At 39.3% G+C, this 27,616-nt stretch overlaps 1 long non-coding RNA gene across 3 annotated transcripts in view; it reads right to left on the reverse strand.

The window, feature by feature from the left end:
• The window catches only part of LOC114064582, a 256,194-nt gene extending 240,594 nt beyond the window's left edge, over positions 1-15,600 (reverse strand). For all 3 annotated transcript variants that reach the window (XR_003572783.1, XR_003572784.1, XR_003572785.1), the window contains exon 1: positions 15,300-15,600. This is a non-coding gene — a long non-coding RNA (uncharacterized LOC114064582). The remainder of the gene's footprint in view (positions 1-15,299) is intronic.
• Between the last annotated feature and the right edge of the window lie 12,016 nt (positions 15,601-27,616).

Genomic DNA, 27,616 nt, shown 5'->3' on the forward strand with positions numbered 1-27,616 from the left:
CTTTGTATGTCACTCTTTTTTTGCAACGGGACACTTTTTGATGCAGATTTCTTTCTTTCTGTACAACGCCGAGCACCAAAAAGCCTTGGCTTTAAGCACAATCTCTAAAACAGGAATATCAACTATAAGCAACATCTACTACACAGTACAAATGGCTGCAAAATGGTACATAGAAAAGCAGTGTGGAAAAAATTAATTTGAGATATTTAAGGTTCAGAAAATTTGATGATTCAGTCTAATTGGGTGCATTAAACAAACTATATTCAAGGGATATGCTCCTGGCATGCTGTAAAAGCCTTCTTTTTCCCTTTTTAAAATGAGAAATCTGGTTAATTAAATTTACTTACTAAACAGCTTGTATTACAACACTAGAAAATGACAGATGTCTTTCATAAAATTAGTCATATTGTGGTAATTTTCCCCTTTCCCCCAAACATTGTGCGATTATGGGCATATTTTCTCCTGTTAAAAAGCTATCTGTCATAATTGCTAACGAATTCCACGCAAAAAAAACGTTCTGAAAGAAAAGGTGTTCTGCCTGAAATGGAGAAAAGTTTTCCTGTGACACATTTTCTCATTGCCACTTTATTCTGCGGGCTGCTTGCAGAATGCTGCATAATTTTAAAGGCTTATACTTATAAAGGCCAATCATGTATTAATTCATTTGGTATTCATTGAGAGACCTTTAATCATGATGGATTAATTTATTATAAATGCGGATATAATACGTTATTTCATAATATCACAACTGTAATTTAGCAATTAAACAGTCTGTTATTATTTCAATCACTGCCCAGATCTGTATCATGATACAATGTTTTGCTCCACGGTGAATTATTTTACATTACATATAGGACAATGGATTTTTTTTTTTTTTTTGAGACTAAACCTTTGGGGAAGCAGAAATATATAAGATAATACTTGGCTCTGATATTCTGCTTTATCTCTGAGATGATTCATCCTAAATACTTAGAGTCAGCCAGTCAGAGGCTTGCAGTGATTACAGGTCTGATCCAAAGCTGGCTGAAGTCAGTGATGCACTCAGCATCTTGGACCCTATTGTGAGTGAGGGGGGTGTAAATACTTAGCAGGAAAAGGATGTGGAGAGGGCAAAAATAAGGCAGGTACACCAATTAAATGCAATCTGAGATAACAGGTATAAATGGTTAGATATAAGAAAATTTAACCTGTTGTTTTTTTGAAAATTGAGCAAGACTCCATGAGTGCTGACCTGTACTCCTGCTCCACTAGATATACGAATACAGATCTTTCCAAAGGGCCTGGATGATGTCATTATACCTCCATTCTGGAACTGCATTCTGTCACAATTCTTATGCCTTTTGAGGCTTTCCACTCAGAAGAGGAATTGGGGCACATTTACGCTGATCCAATTTTACCAATGTCAGATGTCCAAATGTTACTGTGACCCACATGGAATGGCCCCAGGGAGAATCTGGATCAGAAGTATAATTTCCATATGACAGATGTGTGAACTGCTCTGCTCGGAAAAGAGATACCTTGCTTTGGTACCTGCAGTAAGTGTGGGAAGATGAGAGGTAGAATCTCTGGAAAACGATACTCAGCCATTTCTCACTGTTCTAAGCACTTGCCTTTCTCTAGTGTGTACTGTTGTCATGTTGGAATTGACACCATAGCAGAACAACTGCACCACTTACCAAATGTCCTAAAGCTTTCCTTTTTTATTTACTGATTTTGAGAGAGAGAGAGGAAAAGGTAGTGGAAGTTGCCGTCTGTATCTCTGACTGGACACTAGAGAACAAATTGATCTGTTACGTTGAGCTCATTTTTTAACCTCCCTCTATTGACATTTAAGTAACTGATTCTTCTCCATCATTGTTAGCTGTCTTTTTTCCTGCCTGTCAAGAGCTTGCTAAATTAAGATTCACAACCCAGGATAGTTTTCATATGAACCCAAAAGGACTCAATATGTTTACTTAGATAAATGGTTATTTTACAAGGTAGTGGAAAATGCATAATTTTCTGTGGTATATACAGCTATGAAGCACAATCCATCATGAGTGACTCATTTAATCTCTGATGTATCACTGAATGCCTTCTTCAAAGAGCAATCTGGAATAAGTGATTCATATTAGGAGATCTGGAAAAAAGCTGCGCAGAGAGCAAGTGAAGAGATCAGAATCAAAATGATGATAATGTATCCTCAATCGTATGACAGAGATCATAAAATCCTGTTAAATCCTCTGGTGTATCACCATCCCTTTTCAGGATTTACCCCCTCAAGAGCATTTTCTGCTGCTTTTCCTTCTCAAATTTGGACTGGATAACAGCGCTATCTGCAACTGGAGATGAGGAGCATTTTTACAGGCTAACAAATCTACTAGAACCAATGGTTTTAATCTCTCCTTGGCTACAGAATCAAAGCCAAGTTCTCTGCAGGTGCAAATAGGATCTTCTCTACTGCCTTAGGTGGAGTTTCACTCATTTACACCATTAAAGAATTTGGCACTGAGAATGTTGAGATCAAAAGGTTCCAGTTGGCAAAGAGATGTGCAGAAGAGAATTTGTCTGGGGAAATATTCTGAGAAGACTTATCTATCCTGTGAAAAGAGGACTTACCTCTCCTCAGAGGAGTCTGGTGTTGATAAATCCAAATTATATTAAATTTTGGGACATCTCTTCTGACACTGCTAATTCTAAAGTGGCCAGTTTGGGAAGCCTGCCAAAACCCTGCAGAAGGAAAGCGCAGTGGTGTGCTCCTCTACGTGTATTTTCACATCATCATATTATATGCATATTTTATGTTTTTATTTTCCACTGACATAACACTTACTGGTGGTCTGTACTGTTCACTTAATAAAACCAGGATTGGAACATGTCCTGCCATAACTGCTTGCACAACAGACACCAAAAGAAGTATCATTATTATTAGTAGATGTGCCTGCATGATGCCACTACTTCATTGCCAGAAGCAATTTCCACCTAATTTGGAGTTCCTGCATATGCAATGAAGCCTTTGCCATTATTGTTTCAGAGACAACTAAGAAAGATCTGTTTATTTGTTAATAACAATTTTGGGAAATACGGGAAGCAGTGAAATATCAAGATTCATTTACAAAAATTATCAAAACTAACAGTTTAGGTGAGTAGAATAACACAACCCCCACTCCCTCCCCTTCTCTTGCTCTGGTAAATGTATGCAGCACTTTTATATCTTTGGATGCTTGTTCAGAGTCCAATTTGCTCCTGGACAAGGGCATATTGATGAGTACCTGGTGTGTTTATTTGGATGGACGTGCTTGGTCTGAAAGACAGCTCCCCTCCACCAGCCCTCACCAGTTCTCAGTAGCTCAGTGCCAACAGCCCACCTTCTTTGCTCTAAGGAAGGCATAATTCTCGCCTCTGCCCACACCCCTTCAGGCAGCAGGAGGGTTCCGCACCAGGGGTGCACCAGGTTGGATCAGGTGTCACTCCAAGGCACTGTCCTGTGTCCATCAGTGGTTTATAGCGGATCCCTAGAGCAGGCTGTAAGAGTTATCCAAGCTTAATGTGCTTTTCCTAGTTCAGGGATGTTCTGTAGCTATATCAACACACTGAATTCTTATTACAAATGTTAGAAATACACTTTTATATTTGAAAACATCTTACTTAATCTGTACAGACACCTGCTAGCAATTATTCCCATCTCCTCTTTTCAGGTCCCCTATAACAGTGTTGGAAAGGTCTGAAACTGCACCTGGCTGTGAGACTGTGAGTACTCTGGGCAGGAGTGTCCCTTTGTTCTGCATTTCCATTAGTTATGTCTATACTAATAAAAAAAGGACCAGGGATGTGGCTCAAGCATTATTGCCTGACCATCCGACCTTTAGTTGATATCCTGCTCTCTTGCAGAGCTTTGGGTTGTGCCAAATAACACCCTCCAAAACATTCCAGCTTGGTTTGAGGGACAGCAGGTACCACAGGAAGGCTGGATGTTGCCAGTTCTGCCTGGGCTGCAGGGAGTGTGTGCAGATGAATATGATTTGCACCACAGCAACAGCACATGGGGCTACAGGGTGTTCCCTGACTGTTTTATTCATAGTACTGACAGAACCATAGAGGTCCACAAGTACTGACCATGAAAGTACATGAACCACTATCACCAGGACTTTCAAAACCAGTTCTATTACCTTCCTAAGAACAAGTTTTCTCGCTCAAGAAAATTAATTTTAAGACAAAGAATGAAGCTGAATAAAGAAAGTTTTGCAGCATGTGAAAATTAGTTCCTTTTGAAGTGTTTCCTGTCCTGCTTCAATGACATTTATTCTGTCCTAATGTATTTTGTGAAAGTTACTCAGAGAAATACATTTCTATAAGATAAACCACTAATAAGGGTCATAGACTTCCATTTTTATTTTAATAAAATCTTTGAAGACTAACTCATACAATTTGTGAATCACACTTCATGAGAAAGACTTGCCAGAGGTTTTTAATAGTTTGAGGTATGAAGCTGATTGGAAATAACAGAAAAAAGAACTGCTTCTGTACTCTGTCTCTCATATTCAACCAAAGATAAGTACCTACATCACAAAAGTATATCCTTTTACTGATGAGAGAGAAGAACATAAAGAAAATTAAACTATGACAATGTTTTTCTGGTTTATGGTGCTCAGATTGTCTTCACATACAGAAGGCATTGATTATCCTCGCACTAAGTTAAGCTTTTTGCTTAGTCAAACACATCAACTGGTGATATTTCCATCTTTTTGCAAAAGTTGGTATATGTGCATTAGATTATGAAATGTCCTGAAGGGCAAGAAAAATGTATCTGAACAAAAGCGAGTACAAGGATGGAGTACTGCCTTCCAGAAAATCTCTTTATTGGCTTATTTTCTATTCTGCTGCAAAGAAGCAGCAGCTGGATCACTGGATGTTAGCAATTAGAACTGGAGTAGGTCTAACACAGAGCTACAGTACAGAACCCTGTAGGTGTCTAATGCTCCTGTTCTTTATCTGTTATTTCCTGTCTGCACAAAACTTTGAAATACTGCATCCCTATAAGCAAGTTTGAAACCTCTAAAAGAAGGCAGGGTGCTTTGCTGCAGGAATAGAGTTAACCTATACTACAGCCTAACAGAAAATGGTTATCCCTAGTGTAGGAATTCCTGGCTGGAATTAATTTGTCTGTGTGATGCTAAAAAGTTGTACATGTTGGATCAGTAACTTCTGTCGTCCTTAAAGATTAGTCATGCTCTAGAGGCTATTTTTTGCCATTCTGAGGCAGATGCTCAGCAGACTTCAAGGGATCGCTCTGATTTATATCAGCAGAAGGTCTGGCAGACTTATGTGAATGGAACTGAAGTTGTTCTCTAAAAAAAAACCAAAACCTGAAATGAGCACTTATGTAAAAAGCCCCTACATTTTAATGTAGTTCTGATGTTCGCATAAATACACTTGTATGCCCAAAACAAGATAGTTGCTGGGTTTAATAAAGTGTGACTATTTTTCCTTTGTTTATTCATAATTCATTTATTAATAAAGATTTCAGCTGTGGTAGAGTCTTTATCCTACCATAACAGGGGCTCCTGGCTTCATAACTTCACTGGAGCAACCCACATGATGAATATGAGCTGAAGAATAGAAGCCAAATCCTTCTAGGCTCTGTATATTTGTGCTTGCCAGAAAAATTATGGCCAGCCGAAGGAGCAGGAGATGGAAAGTAGCCACCTCTGTTTTGGCTCTTCTCAAAGTCCACTGAGGCTACTGTGCAAGCCTTTATACTTGGACCTACATAAGTACCTTCTGAAGTTGGATACAGGAATTGAGGGGCAGCAGAGACTGCTTATTTATGAGTTACTTAGCAGTCCCCCATGCAGCAGTTGCCATAAGGCACAGCCTCAGTGCAGCTTATTCATACTCCTGGCAAAAGTTATCCTCGGGGGGAGCTGTGCTTTCGGATGCTGCTGGCCAGAAAACAAGAATACTTTACTGCTTCTCTTACAGAGTATGAGTATATTCACTCTGGGGGCAGTTTTAGCATTTGGCCCTATGCCTGGACATCATTACTATTGGGCACTTACACTGAACACAACCACGCTGACCAAAGTCTGTACTGAAAAGATTACATTCTCCCAAACCAATATTTTCAATTTGGCCCTGATGTTTCTGACAGCAGGAAACTTTTGGAAACACCATAGGCTGTGTTTGCTGTAAACAGCATTACCTGAAGAAATCCTGGTGAATATCACAGGTTTCACGAAAGCAAGAGAATACAGAAGTACAGTACCCTCTAGTGAAATGGGATGAGCTGAAGTGAAGCAGTTAAACAATACGTGCTCCACATGGCACAAAAGCTCCAACTGCCTTTAAGCAGCTCTTCTAAGAAAGCACCTGGTTAAAGAGTTTGGGGCAAACCAGCAGAACTTATCTTTAAAACAGAGAAGAATATTGTTGTGCTTATACTGCAGCTTTACTTTTTGTAAATTTAAAAATATTCTGCTTTGAAATGGGACTGACAACAGGCAGCAGCACCATGTGTGAGTGTACCCCAAATCTAAAAGGGGAGGGAGCTTTGAGTTTCAAGCTGCAAGTATTCCTATTCACGTCACAACTGCAGTAAAGTGTCTTTCGATATTTGGGCATAAAGATGTACAAAGCAGCTTAACAAAAATGGGCACAAATCTGAATATCACCACATTTATGGCATCTCAAGGTGTTGGATTTCCAGAAACTGTACTTGTTAGTTGGCTTGGCAGAGGCGTAAAAAAAACGTGATGATATTCCAGCAATGAAACATTTTCTTACTCGCTGAGCTTAAAACAGTTCTTTGGTTGCAGTGGCTTCTGTGGGACTATTCCCATACCATAATCTTAAGCACATAATTAAGGGCTTTACTGGATCAGCGCCTGAAAAAGCAATGCTGATTTCTATTGAATGCACATTATGTTAGGGACCATTTGTAAGCTCATTAAAATGAACAGAAAGGATCCAGCAGACGCTGGACCAAGCCTTGTCTCAGGACTTTCATCAGAGAAAAAACGTTGCCTCTTGTTTACACTTTCACAGGTCACTGAGTTCCCAGACTTTGAGTCATTGATTACATCGTATTATCAATGAAGTTAGAGATTTGCTGTCAGCTTAAATGGGTACAGGATAGGACATGAGGAAATAAACAGCAGAATCATGTACAATTTGTGATGCTGGGTATTGGGTACTTAAAAAGCAAACAAAAAAGCAGGCATGCTCATGAATTCATGGACACAGAACAGCTTCTGCTCTAGTGCACTCTGTGTGTCATGCAATGTGTTTGGGAATGCACATTGCATTTCTTTGGAACAGCACTGGATACGACTTTTACCCTGCCTCCCCTTCCCTCAATGCCCAGACTAATAAATCTCCCATTTGTCTCACCTGTAGTTACAATAAAGCTGTTCTCAACGGTGTTAACATCTGTTGTGGTCATTCTTTTGGGGTGAGAAAGGCAGAACATTTTCATTGCTCGTTCATTTGTGAACACTAGTTAAGTAAAGCTGTCACTTGTGTCCAATTATGGGTGAGGATTTTATAGCACAGTCTCCTTCCTAAAGCTAAACTGACACGGCCAAGCCCCATTTTATAGGCATTCTTAAATTCTTCCAAGCCATATTTAAAATCCTTATGCTCAGAGATGGCAGGTGCCATGTGTTTTCACATTAACAAATGCAATTTTGTGGCAACTTGACCATGCCAGTGAAGCAGTAAATTTCTGTAATCTCTGTGGTTAAGAATTTCACAGAGGACTTTGCTGCGAATATATAAAGCCCATTAGTACAGGAGCACGATGAAGATAAAATTAAAATACCTTTACAGTAAAAACCAAAAAAAAAAAAAAAAAAAGAGTAAAGTCTGGGGATTTTTTTTTTTGGTGCTGCTAGAGCAATGAAATGTGTCAGAGGAAAATGCTTAAATAGAAAAAAAAGCTTCACTGGGCTCACCCAGCCTACTCTTCAAATGACTCTTACCAGCTTAGGGGAGAAGCAGTAATTTGGCTTACACAGCTGCTAACAGAGGCTTATCCTAAAGCATAACTGGGATGCAAAACGTTATAAATCTCTTTTCCAAACCCTTGTTCCCTGTTACTCACACATGTTTTTGCCGGCTTAGGGAGATGGTAGCTAAAACTTTCCTAGTGCAGAGCACGTGCAAGTTGCGATGGTGTATCTGCATACCCGTTGTTAACTGGTTCACTCACGAGATCTGCATTTAGCAGCATGAGCCTTCCTGTGGGAACTGAGACACCTCAGTGTTACTCAGGGCTGCCACAGACCCCCCAGCTTCAGCATCTCAGCCACCCTGAGGGTTGGGAGCACGTTGCACCACTTGCAAAGCCAGTTGGTCTGTGCAGCGTCACTGGGTCATGGATTTAACCTGCTTTGGAAAGGGATCTACGCTGAAAAACGGGACTAATGCCACTTTGCATTCTCCCCAACTCTTCACCAAACTCATCAGGACTCCGCAGTGAGTTTGAGGGATACCACTGCCGGAGGACAGTTTTATACACCGAGACAGAGCCAGGATTGGGTTTCTGGTCTCCAATAGATCCTGAGAAAGATGTTAGATTTTGTAGGAGAGTATCTCAGTTACCAGCAAAAAGCAGATGAAAACCAGCAGTTAAATACTGCACAAATTCATACACTGTTTTGGTTTGGGTTTCTTTTCTGACCAGTAAGTAATTTCAGTAGATATTTCCCAGATTTCCTATAAAATCATGTGAGCTATAGATTTTTCTTTTCTTTAAAAGAGAAAGATGTGATTCTAGCATAATCATCTCACTCCAGAGACTGGATCTTCTGGAAAGTAAAGAAAACAACCTGCTCAGAACACAATACTAACCAGAGAGGGAATTGCAATATGGATTGCTCACAGACTATTTCAGGAGGTTTTAGCACAGGGTTTGGGTAAAACTCCTGAAGAGCACAGATCAAACAAGAAAACATCTTTGAATGCTATAGTTTGCTGTGAGAATGTTTTGAAAGATACACTTAGCAGCTCACTCAATCTCTTAAGACTTCACGCAAGCACGCAAGGTTGGGGAGATCAGCTCAGACACTTCTGCACGCTGTGCGGCTGCAGTGATGCCAAAAAGGCTATTCACAGAGTGGCCCTTTGAAGTCAGTGGACTTTTGTCATTGATTTTGAGAGGCCCAGGATTTCATTTGCAGTGTGTAAGGTTAAGCATGTGTGTAAGTCCTTGCAGGATCAAGGCTTAAATGTGTAAACCTGTTCAGCAAGAGTACCCAGCCTTTAATGTCCCTGTGAATGTGGTCTCTCTCACTTTGTGACACTGGGTAGGCAGCCTTTGCTCTCCACTTGAGCACAAAAGCTTTGTTTAATATGCATCTGTCCCTCATAATTGCAAGGGACTCGGGGTACAGGAAAAGAAAGACATTAGTGGAACTGCGAGCTGCTTATTAATGTAGTGCCTATGGAAAACCCTGACTGCATCAGATTGATTAAGAGCCACTATTAATCTATATTTCTGTCTCATGTTATCCAAGATGCAGGCAGAGGGCCACTCGGATTGCTCACTGTGTCAGTGGCTCATACAGTGCTTATACATTAACCACTGAACACAGCAAATGTGTGAGATGAAATCCCATGTTCAGAGCTCCTTCGTTAACATGAGCAGTTCTACTGTGCAGAAACACGTTTTCTGCATGCTTCAAAATCCAGCCACTCCCCTTGTTTGAATAAAGAATATTTCTGCAAAACATTGCAGAACCCAGGTTCAGAATAGAGCTGTCTCAGTCACGTCCGATGATCATAGAACCACTAAGGTTGGAAAAGACCTCCAAGATCACCAAGTCAAACCTTCTTTGACTGGACACACATGCCTACCAACCCATATCGTGAAGTGGATCATTAGCTGAGTGGGTGATCAACAATTTTATGCTTAAATGAATGGTAAAATCCAGTTTCTTTGACTTAAACCAAGCCTACACTTCATCTTTAGGATGCTGAAGTTTACCTAAATGGAGAAATGAATCCAAAGGGAGACAATGTTTGTCTGAGGTAGAGTGTGTCCATCTCGCTGACTGTCTCACCTATTTAGTGTGGTCTTATGTGTCCAACAGTCATACTGTGTGTTTGTATATATATCAACACATATTTATGTGCTGACATAGTTACTTTTTAAGTTAATCAGATTTGCCTTGAATATAAACCTGTCTGTGATGCTGGCTATGGTCATCCTCAGGTATCAGTTCCTTTAGAACTTACAAACAAAGCTGCTCTGCCCATGGCTCCCTCTGCCACTTTCAACCCTTTGTTCAAGTGGGATGTGGGCCCATCTGTAATACTCACAACACTTCATACGACATATCATGTACTTGGGCATGAAAGCAAAAGTCTGGGAATCAAAGACAGGGCCAGGAGGACACAACTAGCTCATCCACAGATGGCCAGGTGAGACACAAAGGTGAAAGTACACTGTAACATTTGGGAGACAGGGATCTCTCTGCAGCATATACTTTTAGGACTGTAAATGCAGCTTTAGCTGTAAAAAATTAGGAAGTCAAATTACCTGTCTGAAACCTCTCAAATGCAGGTAGCTTCCTCTGGAAAAGGGAATTTACATCAGGAGCATCAACTCATTATAATACTGGTGCCTAAATTAGGTAGACTTCATCATACTCATGGAGTTTCCTGACTTTTAGATTTTTTAAAGCATTGCAGCAGAACTTTTAAATGCCACTGGCATTTGGCCTGCTAAGTAGAACAAATGAACCAATCACAGTACCTCCTTTCACTAGATCAGTTCAGCCTAATAAAATTAACCGTGAGGAACAAGATTAATTGGACGTTAAACACATTGCCTGGAATGCACTTGTGACAGCTTCCCCCCAGCAGCCTTGGAGGACTAATGATATGTGTGAGTGACATTATGTCAGTGATATATGTGTGTGTCTATGCAATCCAGTCCTAACGTCAGTAGGATTAGCCTTGTTTTAAGCCCACTGCCAGGTATATGGGGCTTGGTAAGTCGATAGTACTATGAGGTTTTTTTTCAAGGTATGTGATTTACAGAGTTTTAGGTCCTCTGTCTTCATGAAGTAGTTACAAGAGAAGTCTAAATTTAGCAATGCAACAGCATGGGTAATTAAGAAAATTTGAGGAGGAGAGGTAGTTGAAGGATCTGAGTTTTGAATGTGATGTCCTTCAGTGGGATTGAAAGAAAACAGACATTTAAAATAGGTCAGATAAATCACTCCCTGAAAGGACCTGCTTGTTTTCTCTGTAAAGGGAGCCAGAGGTGGTATGCTCAGATACAGGTGTCTGCACTATAGGTACCTACATTTGGATGAGATGAATCCCACCTCTGGTGCCCAAATGCCATGAACAAAGAACACCTATATGGATAATACAGATGTAGTTGGAGTTTGAGAAGGCAAATTAAAAAAATATATATGCAGGGTTTTTGTTTTGCTCCCACTTCATTATCATCCCCAAGGAAGGTGATAATACATGTTTTTAACAGTGTGAGTAGGAAAGATGTGGCTCCAAGAACTGTCAAAGCACATCAGCCTTAGGGTAGGAGCTGTTATCACTACAGGCCACGGGACATACAAAACAAGCAAGGAAGATTTTGGATGATGACAATTATAGTCTAGATCTGAGCTCTTTGGGCCTCTAGTTCTCTTTTTACTTTGTTTCCTTCTGGCTGGTATTTTACTGTTTACCTGAAAAGATAAAATATTTATTTTTATTCTTAATTCATATTTAGTGATCTGATAAATATTGTGAGATCTATTGCCTTCAGAATGATGAGAGTAATTAGGAGGTATTAGGGTATTTTTAGGGTTTTCAGTACCCTACACAGAAGGCCCAGGGAACTTGCAATGAACCATGTGCATGTCACAAGGAGATGAAGGACATGTGACTCGCTACTAGGCTGGTGGAAGAAATGTCTTGGCAAGTGTAGGCCCAGTAGGTTATTAATCAGTAGTGGGAGAAAACCAGAGACTTAGGGTCACTCTGAGCCCATATACAGTGTTCTTGCTACATTTGGGAGAGCTTCAAGAGTGGTTCTCGCTGAAGGAAGACCATAGCTAATGTGTTAAATCAAATGGAAACACAGCAAACCCCTTATAATGCCATAAATCATCTCTAGTTACAGGAAAAATGTAAGAGACTTTTACTTGATGAATGAAAGAAAAAAAAAAATCATGAGAGGTTAAAATCTAAGAATTTTACCATGACTTGAATTCAGCTGACCAGAAATGTAACGCTAATAAATAATCCTGTTCAGGGAAAGAGGTATTATGACTATTCTTTAGTACTCCTTCAGAGTCCTGAGAAAAAATCTTGGAATCTGCCTTCTCCCAGGAGAAAGCAACTGATGAAATCCCATCATTATTGCCCATGGCAAGTCTGTGATTTACCCTAATTTTACCTGCCACGTGCAACTCAGACTTGCAGTGGCTTTATGTGAAACGTTAGAGATGTGGAAGAAATACAGAATGATGGCAGCTTTCTCCTGCAAAGGAAACTCATAGTTATGCTCTCAAAGTTTCTAATTATAAAATTTCTTTAATATTTTATTAATAGGACAGAAGGGAAGATGCCAAAACTTATGGTATTTCACAAGTAAGATTATGGGCTGATTTCTGATTGGTTGACAGGACCCTAATAATAAAACTCATAATTTTATACTACATTCCTCTAGTGATGATAGAAATTCTTTGTGCATAATAGCACCATTTCTATTCAGGAATCTTGTTAACAGTTGTAAACTCAGATTATCATTTTTATTAGCCTAGTGTTTTCTTATTTCTCTGTTATTGACAGGAAATTACAGCAAGTTTTCTGGCTTGCTTTTCTTTTTTGTTATAATGAAAACAGTTGCATTCAACTAGAAATTTCCAAGCACTGAATAGAGGACAGTATTGCTAGAAGCCAACAACAATTTAAAGTGCACAGATTAAATAAAAATAAATATGTTTAAAAACTAAATTCAAAGAGGATGTAGACTGGTAGATTGGGTTAGGTGCTGGTTTTTTTGTTTTGTTTTGTTTTGTTTTTTTCTTAAGGGTACATATATCAGCTTTTTTATACTTTAAGAGTTTAGGAACTAATTCTTGCCACCAAACTCAGTGTCTAAACTTGGCTCTACTGTTTCCATATTGCCTCATAACAGTAACTTTGACATCACTTCTGTGACCAAAGCCCCCTGCCCGTATTCAGTCCCTCCTGCCATGCAGCCTCACCCGTTGCTGAGATGCTCACCATGGACAGTGGGAACCAACCACCATGGACTTCTCATGACTTTGGGTGATTAGGAAGCTCAGACAAGAGTATTGGTAGTTGTTTCACCCCATTAGGCCACTTGAGCATCGTAAAAGCACTATTTCTAGGAGAATGTGAGACTATAGCTACATAATTTACCGACAACAGCCTACAGTTTATTCATATTACATCAGATACGCTTCTAACTGTCAGTTGATACTGAGTGAATAAAAACTTATTTCCATAACAAGAACACTGAATTCAACCCTTTTCTTCTCTGGTTATAAATGGATGGGAGCTCAGGATTACAAGGGACAAAGCCTAATTTTCTGGGCCTTGCAGATCTTGGTGTTGGGGTGGGGGAAGGCAAGTTGTCAGGGCAAAAGCAAGATGTGGGAGCTACAATGACCTCATTTAGCAAGACACCAGCATTTTCTGCACAAGCGAAGTAAACCTTCAGAAAAATATCACAGTGCTTGAAACTGAAGCTGAAATAGGGAATGATGAACTTCAGCAAGTGCAGTACCCTTAACCCTCTGCCCAAACAAAGTTGCTGTGAAAGATTTTCCATATGGCCCTGGCACATCCTCTCCTTTTCTACAGGGACACAAAAGGGACTGTGTTAAATCCAACTGCTACTCATGCCCCCTCTCCTTGGACAACTTCTCTCATGCCATCACATTATACATTTGGCAAAACACACCTTTGAGTCTAGAAAGTCTGACGTATCAATCTGCAGATTGTTCATTTCACACCACCTTTTTAAAAAAATCAAAATAAGGCAAAGAGCTTTCAAGGAGTTATACGACAGAATTACACTGATTTTCTAAGTCCATTCAATTTCTCCAAAAATTCCCATCCTATTTTCAAAAAGTTTTCATCAGCATGACCACAAATCCGTGAACAACAAAGTGTAAGAGTAAAAGCTACATAATCCAGTCTTAAGTGCAACAAGAACTAATTGCAGTTAGGAAAAGAGAGGGAGTTCAGCAATGATAAGATCCAGTCCTGCCAGTATTCAGCAGCTTCCTCTTAAATACAGGACAAGCTCAGCCTTCCTGTTGATTTCAGTAGGTGTTGTAGCATTTAATATTTGGCAGAATTACATTCAGAAAGCCTGAAAAAAGCATGTCACCTTGCAAGTTGTATAAGAGTAAACATAAAGCAAAAGCAAAACACATCTCATTTGTTAAAAAATAAAATGATAACATATTAGCATCAGAAAAAGACTAGAAAGGCGATCTTGGAAATCAGGGGACTTGCGAGGCAGGAACTGCAACGAGTATAATGCAGATCTGACTGTATCTGGCAGTCTGGTGTTCGTAGGAAACAATCCACAGCATCAAACTCATTCTTTACAAAAGCAACTCTTGGTATTCCATCTCAAAGTTTGTCAGCTCCTTGTAATTAGCTGTCACAATGGTATGGCAAGGTATGGAGTGGAACATCCCTTCCCCCCTTCTCCAGAACAACAATGGAAGGGACAGCAAGAACTTTACCCAGCACTGGACAACAATGAATCGTGGATACACTGACCCCACTTGATGCAAGAAGAAAAATATTTATTTTTTTTTTTTTAAAAAGTTTCGGCGTTGGACTTCCCTGCCTAGTAAACAGTCGAACAGGCAGGATGATACCCAAGACCATCTCCTCCACCCCCATCTCCACCCCCCTGTCGTATCAGTGCTTCAGGCAACGTTGAGAGGGGGAAAAAAAAAATCACACACACAAACCCCCCAACTCAAGTATCTGTTGTGATAAGAGCATGGAATAGTAACCAAAAAACAATCAAGTCCTCATTGTCATAGTGCGACAATCACAGCATCGCTTCTGTTGAGCAAATAGTCAATTCACAGAGAGAAAAGCATCGTGAGGACAGACAGGAAAGCTGTTATTACCCATTTTAAGTAATAGGAGAAGGTCACATATCAAGCAGTTACACCTTTTCATTACATCCTAACCCTCCACAGCAGGGGAACCACACTTATGACTGCGTTAGATATACAAAAGCTTTCAGCTCCAAAAAAGGAGAAGAAAAGATGAGGAGAGGAAAAAAAAATAAATTAAATTCATCTTACCAGCACGTTACAGCACCAACTTGCTTGAAGGAACGTTGCCTTTACAGGTTTCTCTTTTAATTATCCTGGAAGCAGAAGGGGGAAAAAAAAAAGAAGACGACGAAGCAGGGTTGTTAAATTAGCGTGTGCTCGAATCTTTTCAGTTTGTCGCAGAGTAGAAAAATACCAAAAAAAAAAAAAAAAAAAAGGGGGGGGGAAAAAAAGAAAGGGCAAGCAAAGAAAGAAAAAAAAGCAAAAGAAAGCTCAGTAATTTAAATTTGCTGTCAGTTCAGGCAGCATCGCTCTGTCCCGCCCCTCTTCCCACTGGGTTCTACTACCTGCAGGGCTGCAACTGACAGCTACTGTGCAAACAAAAAAAAAGGCAAAAAGCATGCTGGGACCATGCTGTCTGCTGTCTGAGTCTCTCTCCACTTCTGATGACTGGAAATCATTAGTGGAAAGGTTCTGTTGTTGTTTGCTGGGATTTTTAAGTTAGGTTCTTTGCATGAAATTTAATTTATTTTTAATTGATGCGACGCGGCACGTGACAGAAACCGGTGGTTGTGTTTCTCAGCTCTCCTCAGAATGGAAACTAACCTGAACAGATTGATTTTAATAGTATGGTATATGGAGAATACACACAGGCTTTACTGTGTTGCACTTTGCAGGCACGCAGTTAACCCTCCTTGTAACACCTTGTACAAAAACTCTTATTTGAATGGAAAGTCAAGAAAATTTTTCAACAGAAAGCAGTTAAAACTCTGGCACTCAAAGCAAGTTGCCAGTATTGTTTTTGCTCTGCTTTTAAGTTTTCCTTCTAAACTTTCTCAAATCGCTTTTGAGAACAAAAAGTAACAGAAGTCAGAGGCATAATGAGGCACAACACTTGTATGAAAAGGACGAACTGATAATCCCAATACACAACAAGCTGATTTTAACTAGATGTTTGAAACCATTTTTGACAGTCTATGCTAGTGACTATTATCAGAGTGCATACATCATATGAGTGTGAAATATTTGATGAAAACTAACAAGTAAACAAGTACAAAAGCTATAAATAGTATTTTTATATAACTATTTTAATTGTTGCTGACAGGCTTGCAGTAACAGGCTAAAATCATCCTCGTAAAACAAAAAAACCCCGTAATATATAAAGCTTCTAACTATAAATGTACTCACCAAAGTATGGTTCCTGCCTAATTATAAAATAAAATTAAAAGAGTGAAATGATGCTTTTCCTTAATACTTTAGTAGTAATTGCTTGGATTATGCCACAGTAAACATGCAACATTTGTATTCAGTTATTGCTCTACTTATGTGTGTAACCATAAAATTAAAAGCTGAAATTTTAAAACTTAATTGGATTAATCTTTGTTTTACTAGAAGTTTGCCATTTACACTGGAAGTGACACATGCATGCTCAACATACCTGCCATAGACAATTGGCTTCTAAATGGATTTTTGAAAACTCTGCAGAAACTAATTGCTACTTTGCCTCTGTGCCTTTACCCATCAAAGTAGATCTGGTAAGGCGATTCCCACTACCAGGAGTTGCACAACAGGGCTCAAGGTCTGGCTACAGCCCTCTAAGGCTCCTGTTCATGAACACCCAGCCATGATAAACTGGTATCACAGTCAAGCTCTAAGTTGTTTTTCTTCTCTTTTAAAGCCTCCAGACGCTTTTAAGAGGTGATGACCTGAAGCCGTTTCTGTTGTGGGTAGAAATCTCCCACCACTACAGATATGAGGATTAAATTGGCATAGATGACAGCCATCTCTTTGCAAAGTTTACCAAGATCTCTTACCAGACTTTTGTTGTCTATGAAACCTTTTGCTATACCCTGTGGATTCAGTATCAGCGGAGAGGGAAAATATAGTATAGACTATCTTAAAAATGGAAATACATAAAGACTGTAAACATAATTAAGAAGAGGTGCAACAGTAGATTCCCCAAGTAGTCACAGAAAAAATGCAGCATTTTTCCACTAGAATTTGATTTCATTTACACTTGTGTGGTTTTAAAGCCCATTTTTGCACTAGTAAAATATTTTACTATAAATTTCCATCCAAGTTCAGTGTCTCCTGACTCTGTGTCCTTTGTTTTAACTGTAAAACACTCCTTCTTTTTGTTCCTTATTAAGAAATAAAAATGGTAAAAGTGTTCTTGACGATTTGACAGCATTTAATCCTTAATTTGGTATCTTCATGCACGTGTACACACACACATGATCATTTTCAAAATTCAGTTAAATCCAACTAACTTATTATCCCTCCATATCTCCTCGCAAAAGTCAAGGGAGGACTGTTTTTAATGCACTTGGCATTTTAAACAAGGCACTCAGACCTTCAAAAGACAAATAATTGAACTCTGCCTTTAAAGAAATACTGTAGTGCACTAAATAACGAAAACTGAAAAAGCTGGATTTAGTAAGGAGATACTTTCAAGGAAGCCATTTGAATAATTGGTTGAGAAAATGCACAAATGCTCGTAAAATCAAACATTTATAGAAACACCTTACTTGTGCTGTTAACTTGAAATAAAAATAGTGCTACAATAAGATACCAAAATCAACATTTTCTCCTGTAATGTAGGACATGAGAGTACACAAGAACAAACACTGAGGTGTTTAGAAGAAGTGGGTGGAATTTCATTCATTTTAGGATTTTAGTGATGCTGTATGTTAATATTAACTATTCATTGTCTCTGCTAATGTCTAATTTTAATTAAGGGTCATGGACTTAGGAACGTAGAACATGGAGTAGTTTGGACTGGAATGGGAAAGATAATTTTTTTTTTTTGGCCATTCTTTAGTTTTTAATGAATCAGTTTTGTTAAAGAAGCAGTAATTAACAGAGGTTTTCTGCTATATAATGCAATAGAAAATATCTAATTAACCTTTGTATCCTCTACAACACTATTGTATGAAGCATTTTCTGGTGTTGTTTTAGTCAGGAACATTTTTGCCTTTAACTTCAGTAGAGTTACTGATTAGTTTGAGGTTTGTTTGTTGTTTTGGGTTTTGTTGTTGTTCTTTGGATTTTTCTCTCTTTTTTTTTCACAAGTTTTGATGTCACTGATCTTCAAATATTGGCTCCTAAAAACACTGAAACCATTTTTAAAATTTCCATTATTTAAAGAAGTAAAACAACCCTGAAACCAAACAACACACAAACCCTTTGAATCCTTTTTTGCACCCCGTCTAAAAAGACTCTGCTATATTGTGATGGGAAAGTGGTTGAAGAAGAGGTTTTAGTATGAGATTAGTTCCAGTATTAAAATCAAGACTTGTAAACTTGGCAAATGCCAAACGAGACCAGAAAGACCCCTTCCTGGGGATCTGGGATCTGAAGTCTTTCTTTGCAGCCAAATCTATCTAAGCGGCCTCACTTCAAATAAATAAACCCCTGTGCCTTCCTGCCCCTTAGAAGCAAAGGGGCTCACTCAGCTCTATTAAAACCCTTCGCCTGTGGAAAGGGAATTTAGAGAAGGTGTGAATTATACAGCTGAGAGAGATAAATGTAATTTTGTGTAAACAGCCAACTCCATTGTTAGAGGGAGACTTGGGAATAAACATGGGCCATACAGCCAGCTATGACTTTCAACTTTCAGTAGTGGCACATCTTAAGATTTACAACATGTATTAATTATGTCAAAGTAATACCCAGCCCCTGGTGACTTCATGTACCGTATTGCTTTGTGTACAAGCTGAGTCTTCTGTTACACTAATTGCTTTCTCCTGCAGCTTTAAATTGGGAGTGGTTTTCATGTACATTTAACGGCTTTCCTCTGCAGCTCGCAAGGAAAAGGTAGTTGAAGGTGGCTTCTAAACAAAGATATACAGTAATTAAAAGCTCTTTTAAAGAGAGCCTTTCTGTACAGCACCTGCTGCTAATGGAGTACTTTGTGTACAGTTCTGTGGGGTCTTTGAATACAGTGCATTATTTCAGAAGTAGAGTGTTGTTAGAGGATTTCTACATCTGATGTGGTGACCTATATTTGTTAATTATTGATGTTGGGAAAAAAAAAGAAGGAGACTTCTCCCTTCCCCCAAACAAATTCATCCCATAAAAATGGTTTGGTAAAGTACAAACTAAGGTTTTAAACTTCTGATTGCCTTGTGGATAACAATCAATTAATTTTATTTTTTATTCCAGCTGAAAAAAAAATTCTTGTTACAATTTCCATTAAAAGACCATCACTTTGCTTACCAACATTTCTTCTTAAGGAAGAAAAAAATTCTGCAGTTTATGTCATTTAATAAATGACAGTTACACGTCTTACTCCTTCCCTGTTGCCTTGCCTGTGGTTGAATTCATTTTTCATACCTGTGTTTCTGTCCCCTTGGTACATCCTGTTGTCTTGCAATCAATGGTGGCTGACTTAAAAAAAAAAATCTCCATGGAATTTAGTGCTTTGATAAATTAATCCATCCTTGTGTGTTAGCCTTCCAAACACTCGTGTCTTAAGAATAGTTCGCGGTGTGAAAGTAAAACCCTAAGACAGGAAAGAGAGTCAGATGCTGTGTATAAATTCCCGCTTTTTTCACAGGCAAAGGGGTGTGGAAGATAAGGGTTTTGGGGCTTATAACACACATAATGTGTTTTGGGGTTTATAACACACATAATGTGTTTTGGGGTTTGCTGTGTTGTTTGGTTGAATTCAGTGGGTGGTAAATGATGATTCGATGGGAATTCCAGGTGCTAAAACAATAAATACTTAGGCAAAGAAAGAAAATTACTCAGCAATTTTGTACTGTTGCAATAACAGCCTTGCCGCCAAGGTGAAAAGGGATGTTTTCCATTGTGGTGTAAATATGAGAAGGAGAAGAGATAACCACACTTTCATTACCAACATTAAGTTCAGGTGTTCATAACTGACTCTTATATTTTCTTCTCTACAGCCTGGGAGCAGAAAGGGACTCAATAACTGGCTCAGGAATTATTTGGACATTTCTCATTGCTATAGACTGGGTAAAAAAAGAAAAAAGGCATCTGTGGCCATATTGAGATGATCAACACCAAAACTTTACAGGAGCTACTAATCTCATGTTTAGGAAATGCCATAAAAAATCAGGCAGCAATGGACTTTAAACATTATAATGGGGCTTATCACAAATGCATATTTTATGTTTTTTTCTGATACATAAACCCATAAACCCCCTGCATGTGCACGCCAGAAGAAAACCTTTCAGAATCATTCAAGTGCATTTTCACAATAAACACTGATTAATAATTCATTCCTGCACCAGCACTGACTTATTGTTATTTACTGCGATTCCATAAAATGGCTCCTAATGTTCAGAGTCTGACGCCTTACGATGCCAGTCCCTCTATAGCTCCTTCCTTTGAAAGAGCTTGTCACTTTGGAGACTACATGTTGCCTCAATACACTTTTCTCAAAGGTTCAAGCAACCTGTTAACAAAGCAGTTGCAACTGCTTTAACCACACCTTTACTAGCCTGTAATTTTGGAGTCACTTTCCCTTTAGGATTATGGAGCTTATTCCCTGGCAAGCATCGCTCCATCCTCTCAGACGCTAAATTAATGTCCAAGAATGTGATCACTTTGATGGGACCAGCTGTTTCTTCTGCTGCCAAAGCACTCCAAACACTTTGGCAGCTTCCCTAAATGTGCTCAGTAAATCCTGACAAGTGCCATAGGAGTGTGCTCTGTGAGCTGCTCCGCAAAAAGGCATCTGTGTGTGCAGAGCTGACCCTGACATTTGACTTCTGTGTTTGCACCTTATTGTGCAGATCTGAGAGGAATCCAACAGGAATTCAGGAATTGCAGGCTGTCAGCTCCTGAATGAACACCTCTTTAGCTTTTGAGCTTAAAACTTGAGAGGTGAGAAATATGCAAATACATAGACAAAGACATGATTTGGTATTTATTGAGCCTGCCTGTGAAATCTTCTTTATCTTTTGCAATCTTTACAAGAGGATCAAGGAATACCAGACCAGTCAAAAAGGTATTTTATTAGCAGGGCTAGGAACAGTACTTGTCAAAGTTTCACAATGTTTCCTTTTACATAACTCTATTTTCAGTTGCTTGTGGCTGTTTATTACACTACATTTTGGGATTAAATTTTTCTCTGCTATGGATCTGCTGGAAAACTGTGGTCAAATCAACCCAGTCTTTGTGGAAAGCCAGGCTGGGGGCAAAGCATCTTGAGATGGCAGCCGCTTTTTTCTTTCAGGAGGTCTGCAAAGATTGTGTTTCTGATAGGATTCAAGCAGGGGTTTGAAATTTGTCCATGGGATGACATTTATGTCAGGGACAGCAAAAAAAAACCAAAACCAACAAAAAAACATCCATAAAGAAAATTATACAAATGAGGGCACTTCTGGAGAAGCAAAAAATAAACATAGGATGGACAAGCCATATCCTGCATAGTTTAGTGGATGGTGAAGCATGACTGGAGTGACATCATGTCACCTAATTTTGAGGGACAACGTTCAGGAAAAAAGGTTTAGGCCCAGAGAAGTTGCGGATGCCCCATCCCTGTGTTCAGGGCTTGGTTGGATGGGGCTTTGAGCAACCTGGTCAAGAGGAAGGTGTCCATGGCCATGGCAGAGGGGTTGGAATGAGATGATCTTGAATATCCCTTCCTAAACAAACCATTCTCTGATTCTCTGATATGGATTTGTGCGCTGCCACTTGGTCTCAAGGCTGACACCCACTTCACCAACCACTGTAGGCATGGCCATGCTGACCTTTGAAACTAAAGACAAGAGAAGCAAAAATGAACTGGAGGTGTTACATTAGGAGAGTAAATCTGGACTTGTGTTCAGATGGACAGAAAGATAAAGAAGACAAGAAATGCCTGGAAAAATAGAATTAAAACTGAGATGCTACTGGAGAGAAGAACAGGTTGGTTATGCAGGACTTTTTGCCTGGAAGCAAAGTGTGAGCAGTTAAGTCAGAGGGGATTTGTTCAGACATGGAGACTGGGGTTGCACTGTTAGGAATAGGCTGGATGGGTAAATTGTGTCATGAGGGACACATGATTATGTGGCACTGGACACCACGGCTTCAAAGGAAGGAGTGAATATCACTAGTTATCTTGAATGTAGTTTTTCCTAACTTTTTCAAGTGATTAGTTTCTGTAAACAGTTATATTCTTCTTGGACAGCATTTTCCTTTTCTGGGAACTGTACAGACTCCTAATGGTGTCTCTTGTTTGAGGTCCGTGGTGTTATTGAAAATATGAGTTAATTATAGTGAAAGAAAACATAATCAGCCAAATCCCATTAAACTCTTAACTGGTTTCTGCGCCTGCTACTTACTTAGTCCTCTGTGTCTCTTCTGACAGCAGAGCTTTGCCTTGAAGGGCAAGAACACCCCATCTGTTGAGCTCTGAGGGTGTAAATGCTCTTAAAAAGGAAAATATTTGTCTCTTTGGTGCCTATGAGAGGCTGGAAGACCCGGCGTTGCCTGCACTGGAAATGGATAATCTCCATCTCCCTCATGGCTAACTGTGCACAAATTGTGTCATCTTGTACACAAAGGGCAGATCCGATTGGGGCATATGTTATCATATAGCTGCAGTCACACAGAGGCCCTCAACATGAATACTATTAAAATGTGAAATGCTCATAGATTATTTTAGGCTTCACAGAGAGCCATAACAGCTACTGCAATAAATTAGAGCAGTTGCCAGGCACTTATGTATCAGTGCACCCTAGCTGTCACTTTACAGGCTGCAGTGGATCTCTGCTTCGCTGTCGTATCCTATCCTGTGCCACAGGCACGTTCCCTGGGCCAGAGCTTACACGTGTGGCTCCGTGGAGGAATTGCCTTCCAGTGGAGTGGTGATGGTCTCCTGTACCGAGCTCGAGAGGCACAGAAGGGTCAAAACATGAGCCAAAACCCTACTGCCTGTCTGAACAAACTGTCTTTGCAAACCTCACAAGATTTCAGCCTAACTCCCTTCCCAGATCCCTTCCTTGTCTAATGAGGCAGGAACACAACGGGATTTTCCTGATGACAAGTGTGAGAACCAGCAATCATTTTGTCTCACCCCTGCGTCGTCAGAAATCCCTGCTCTTTTTATACAATGTTAAATGACCATTTGCCACGAAGAAGAAAGAGCAATGACCTTCAGCCCAGACATTTCCAGGTACAACTGCACTGCTGCTCTGTGGCAAATAATTTATGTTACCTGTGTTAAGATTAGGATTTTCTATGTTGCATTTAGCATAAGCAATGAAGCAGCAAGTGATTTTAACTGTATTCATTTCAATGCAACTGGCTTTAGGTAACTCAGTGGAACTAGTTAATAGTTATTACAGCATTGAGGATAGATTTTGTTAAAGATTTGGCCTTAAAAATAAGACTCATTAATCATTCTTAAGTATTGTGCATAAAATAAACACCTCTCAATGAAATGATAGAAACTGGATTTGTCAGAGGAAAAAAAAAGCCCAAACCCAACACATAAATTAGCCTTAAAATTTGATCAATCTGAAAATTGCTACTTATTGAGGAAAGTCTTCTGGACTATGAAATATTTAATAAAAAATCTGTCAATTCAGAATAAGGAGCTTTTGGAAGCAAAAAGAAGTAGTTTAAATGAATCAGATAATATAGTAAATTAGAATGCAATATCAGCGTATACATAATGCTACATGATATAAAATCTCTCTGTGATGCAGAAGATTCCACACATTGATAGGAGATTTTGAAAATGTATGCTGCTAAGTCAATGCTATTGATATGTGAGGAAAGTCGAAAAGATATTAAATAACTTTTCTATAGAGATAAAGAAAGTCAGGGACAGGAAAGAGGATCCATTTCTGAATACAGAACACAATCCCTTGGAATGCACTACCACGGCTTTATTTCCAAAGCTATTTAGATGAAGCCATAAATACCAAGGTACCAGGGCTGATCTTAAGTCAGTAATTAGAGTAATGTCATCTGACCAAAGAAAATCCCTACTCTAATGGAAACACTAAAACAATCCCCTTCAGAAGACTGGATGAGTTTGAAACAGGCTTTCCTAGAAATCAAGTTTTATCCGATGGGAAAGCTTAAGTCAGTAGGAAATTGCACAAGATACAAGTGTGGACGATCTACTGTACTATCTAGTTTACTTTCCAATTTTACCAAAGTTTATTACTGCCTGCTCCTTCCTTCAAATGCCTGAAGTGCTAAAGTTTATGTCTTCTCTGTGTGTGGCTGCTACACTGACTGCCAGATCTTGATTCTGATCTCTTTAAATTCATCTCATTCTCTTTGGCCAACTACAATGAAAGTATTAATAAAAGTGGAAAATATTTGTTTCTTGAGGTACTTGCCCACTTTCACATCATTTATTCAAGCCTCTTTTGCAAGAGTTATTCAACAACGTCTTTATTGTGTCCTTAGAACACAATTATCACTGAAGAGAATAAAAAAATGTCTTCACTCCTTGTACTTTGCCCTCTGGTACTGAGATGCTTTCATTTAGAGATGTTCTGCCAGATATTGCCATGCACAAAGCTACACTGTTTCATCTTGTTTTATGACACATGTGAATTTTGCCTAAGTCTTTAACTCAACAATATTTTTTTCTTTCTGCTACACACTGCAAATTTATCTCTAACTTAAAAGTTTTCTTTCACCTCAGATCTCTTTCAATAACTCTGCATTTCAGGCTCTTTTTACCTTCCTCCCTATGCTACTCAACATTAATTATTTTTTCTCTGGTGGGATTAGTTTGCAATTTTCCAGGCTAAACGCAATTTTGCTTTAAGCCCACATTCCTAACCTATCCAGGTCCTCTTACATTATTTCACTAGGGTTGATAACCTTTACTGATTCTAGTACCATCTGCAACTTTCATTAGTATTCTGTTTACTCTTTTCCCCTGGACCAAAATGAAGACATTAAGGCCTGACCTGACTCCTGCAGTACCTGCTAGATACCTCCCAGCAACTTTCAACTTTGTTTTTCATTACCCATCATTTAGAATTCTCTAGACAGATTTCAATGTGAGTGACAATAAAAAGATGTTTCTTCAGCCTTAGAATATCTATCATAAACAATGGTAAGTAAAACTAAAACCTCTCAAAGCCCTAATAAAATAGCCAGTAGACTTTCTCTTTGCATGGCTCACTAACATATCTATTGTTTTGTCTCTTTAAAGAAATATCTTTCTGGCTGGAAAATGAACATTATCTAAGTTCTTCTTGTGGATTAACCCCAGCTCAGCCCCACACAGCTGCTCATTCGCTCCCCCCAACAGGATGGGTAAAAGTGAGAAAACTCATAGATGAGACAAAGACAGTTCAACAATGAAACCTGAAAGTACAAGCAAAGCAAAACAAGGAATTAATTCACCACTTCCCAGTGGTGTTCAGCCAGTTCAGGCAGTAAGGTGTTCAGCCATCCCTGGGACAGCAGGGGTCCATCACATGTAATGGTGACTTGGGAAGAAAAACACCATCACTCCGAATGTCCCCCCTTTCCTTTTTCTTCTCCCAGATTTACATGCCAACCATGATGTCATAAGGTCTGGGATATCCCTTGGGGCAGTTGGGCTCAGCTGTCCCAGCTGTGTCCCCTCCCAGCTCCTTGTGCACCCCCAGCCTCCTCGCTGGTGGGGTGAGGTGAGGAGCAGTAAAGGCCTTGACTGTGTGTAAGCTCTGCCCAGCAATAATGAAAACATCCTTGAATTATCAACACTGTTTTCAGCACGAATCCAAATCATATCCCCCTACCAGCTACTGTGAAGAAAACTTACTCTACCCTAGCCAAACCCAGCACAGCTCTTATCAAATTATTCTGAAATGTGTTACACTACTGTGTATTTACAGTATCTGTACGTATGATTTTAGTAGATAACAACAGCTGAAGGCTTATTTTCATTTTTCTGTTGTAGAATGAGTTCTGGGAGTGCCTGGGCATCCATCTTTGAAAGAACTTAAATTAGAAGGGAGTTGCTGAATGCTTCTTGAGGATCTGAGTCTTCTTCCAGGAGGCAGAGTAAGAAATTCCGAATGGTCCCTGTTATATTGCCCTTTGGCTGCACATGTAATGCCTTGATTGCCCTGACAGAAGAAGGAATGAGGTGTGTAGGGAGCACCTGAATTATGGTGCACTGTAATGTGAAATTTCCAAATGAAACCCCAATGTTTTCTGTAAGTCTGTACAGTGGTCCTGTGTCCCTGCAATCTCACTAATCACAGCTTCTGTGAGTGATGGGAGCAATGGCAGTCCTCCTAAGAAAAGGGAGTGTTTTCTTATATGTGTCAGAAATGCTGTATGGGACACACGATCAAGCATAGCCTTTCTCCTGCTAAGAACAGTCACACTTTAAATTTCACCTCTCCCCTTTCAAAGGAGAAAATCAGAAGGAATTTCCCTAGTCATGTTAGGAATTTTATACTAGGCACTCTTGCTGTTTCCCTGGCTCCAAGTGAACTCCAAGTCAAAGGCTTCTAGGGTATGCTTGACCCTTTTTGAGACTGTCATCCAAACCAAAGTAGAGCTAAGCCTTACACTGATAGCTTACAGGTTTTGTATCAAGGGAAAAACCCAAACAAACCCAACCAAAAAAAAAAACCCTGTAATGTTAGCTAGCAATAGCATTGACTGATTTGTCTGTGAAAAATATAGAATAACTATATTACATATATTACATATAACTATATAGAATTACTATATAGTTTTACAAACATTAATTAAAAAAAAAAGGTAGTGAAATCCAAAAGCAAAATTTCCTTAAGTAATAGCAATGAGTGGTTTGTTTAAAACAGAACTTTTAAAATAAGGGCTGTTCTGGGCAATCTGTCATTAATAATCTGTTAACTAATTTATTAATTTTCCTATTTCCTAAACTCAATTAAACCACTTTTACATTTTACCGTTTCTAAACTACCATCTTGTGAACACTCACTTTTTGTTTGACCTATTTCTGGATGTAAAAGTAAGTCTCTTCTGAAGACTCAAGGAAACTGAAGAAGACAAATGTGATATGTTTTTGAAACAAGTTCTTCACCACATAGCAAGAAGCAAGAAGTGAACCTGCAGCACTTGTCCTAAGAGCAGCTTGGATGGAGCTGCAGAAAAATGGTCATGTGTCCTCTGTTGCATGACGACCTGGTCCGGGAAGGGTACGGTGACTACGTCTTAGTCACTCGGGCCATTAACTCACAGACACCAATGTGGTGGGTGGTAAAATGGCGTTTATTAGTTTGTAACATGGCCTTTTATAAGGTTTAGTTACATTGTCACTTCCGTCTGCTTACGTTATCTCTTAGCTACTATTGGCTATCAGGCATTGGAGGGGGACGGTCCCTGTCTTTCCGTACATCCCAAAATCTTCCAAACGCCAGACCCTGTCTACCCACAGT

The sequence above is a fragment of the Empidonax traillii genome, unplaced genomic scaffold, assembly GCF_003031625.1.
Source record: "Empidonax traillii isolate 1590-97213 ecotype Southwest subspecies unplaced genomic scaffold, ASM303162v1 scaffold559:size414428, whole genome shotgun sequence".
In the NCBI taxonomy this organism is placed as follows: Eukaryota; Metazoa; Chordata; class Aves; order Passeriformes; family Tyrannidae; genus Empidonax; species Empidonax traillii.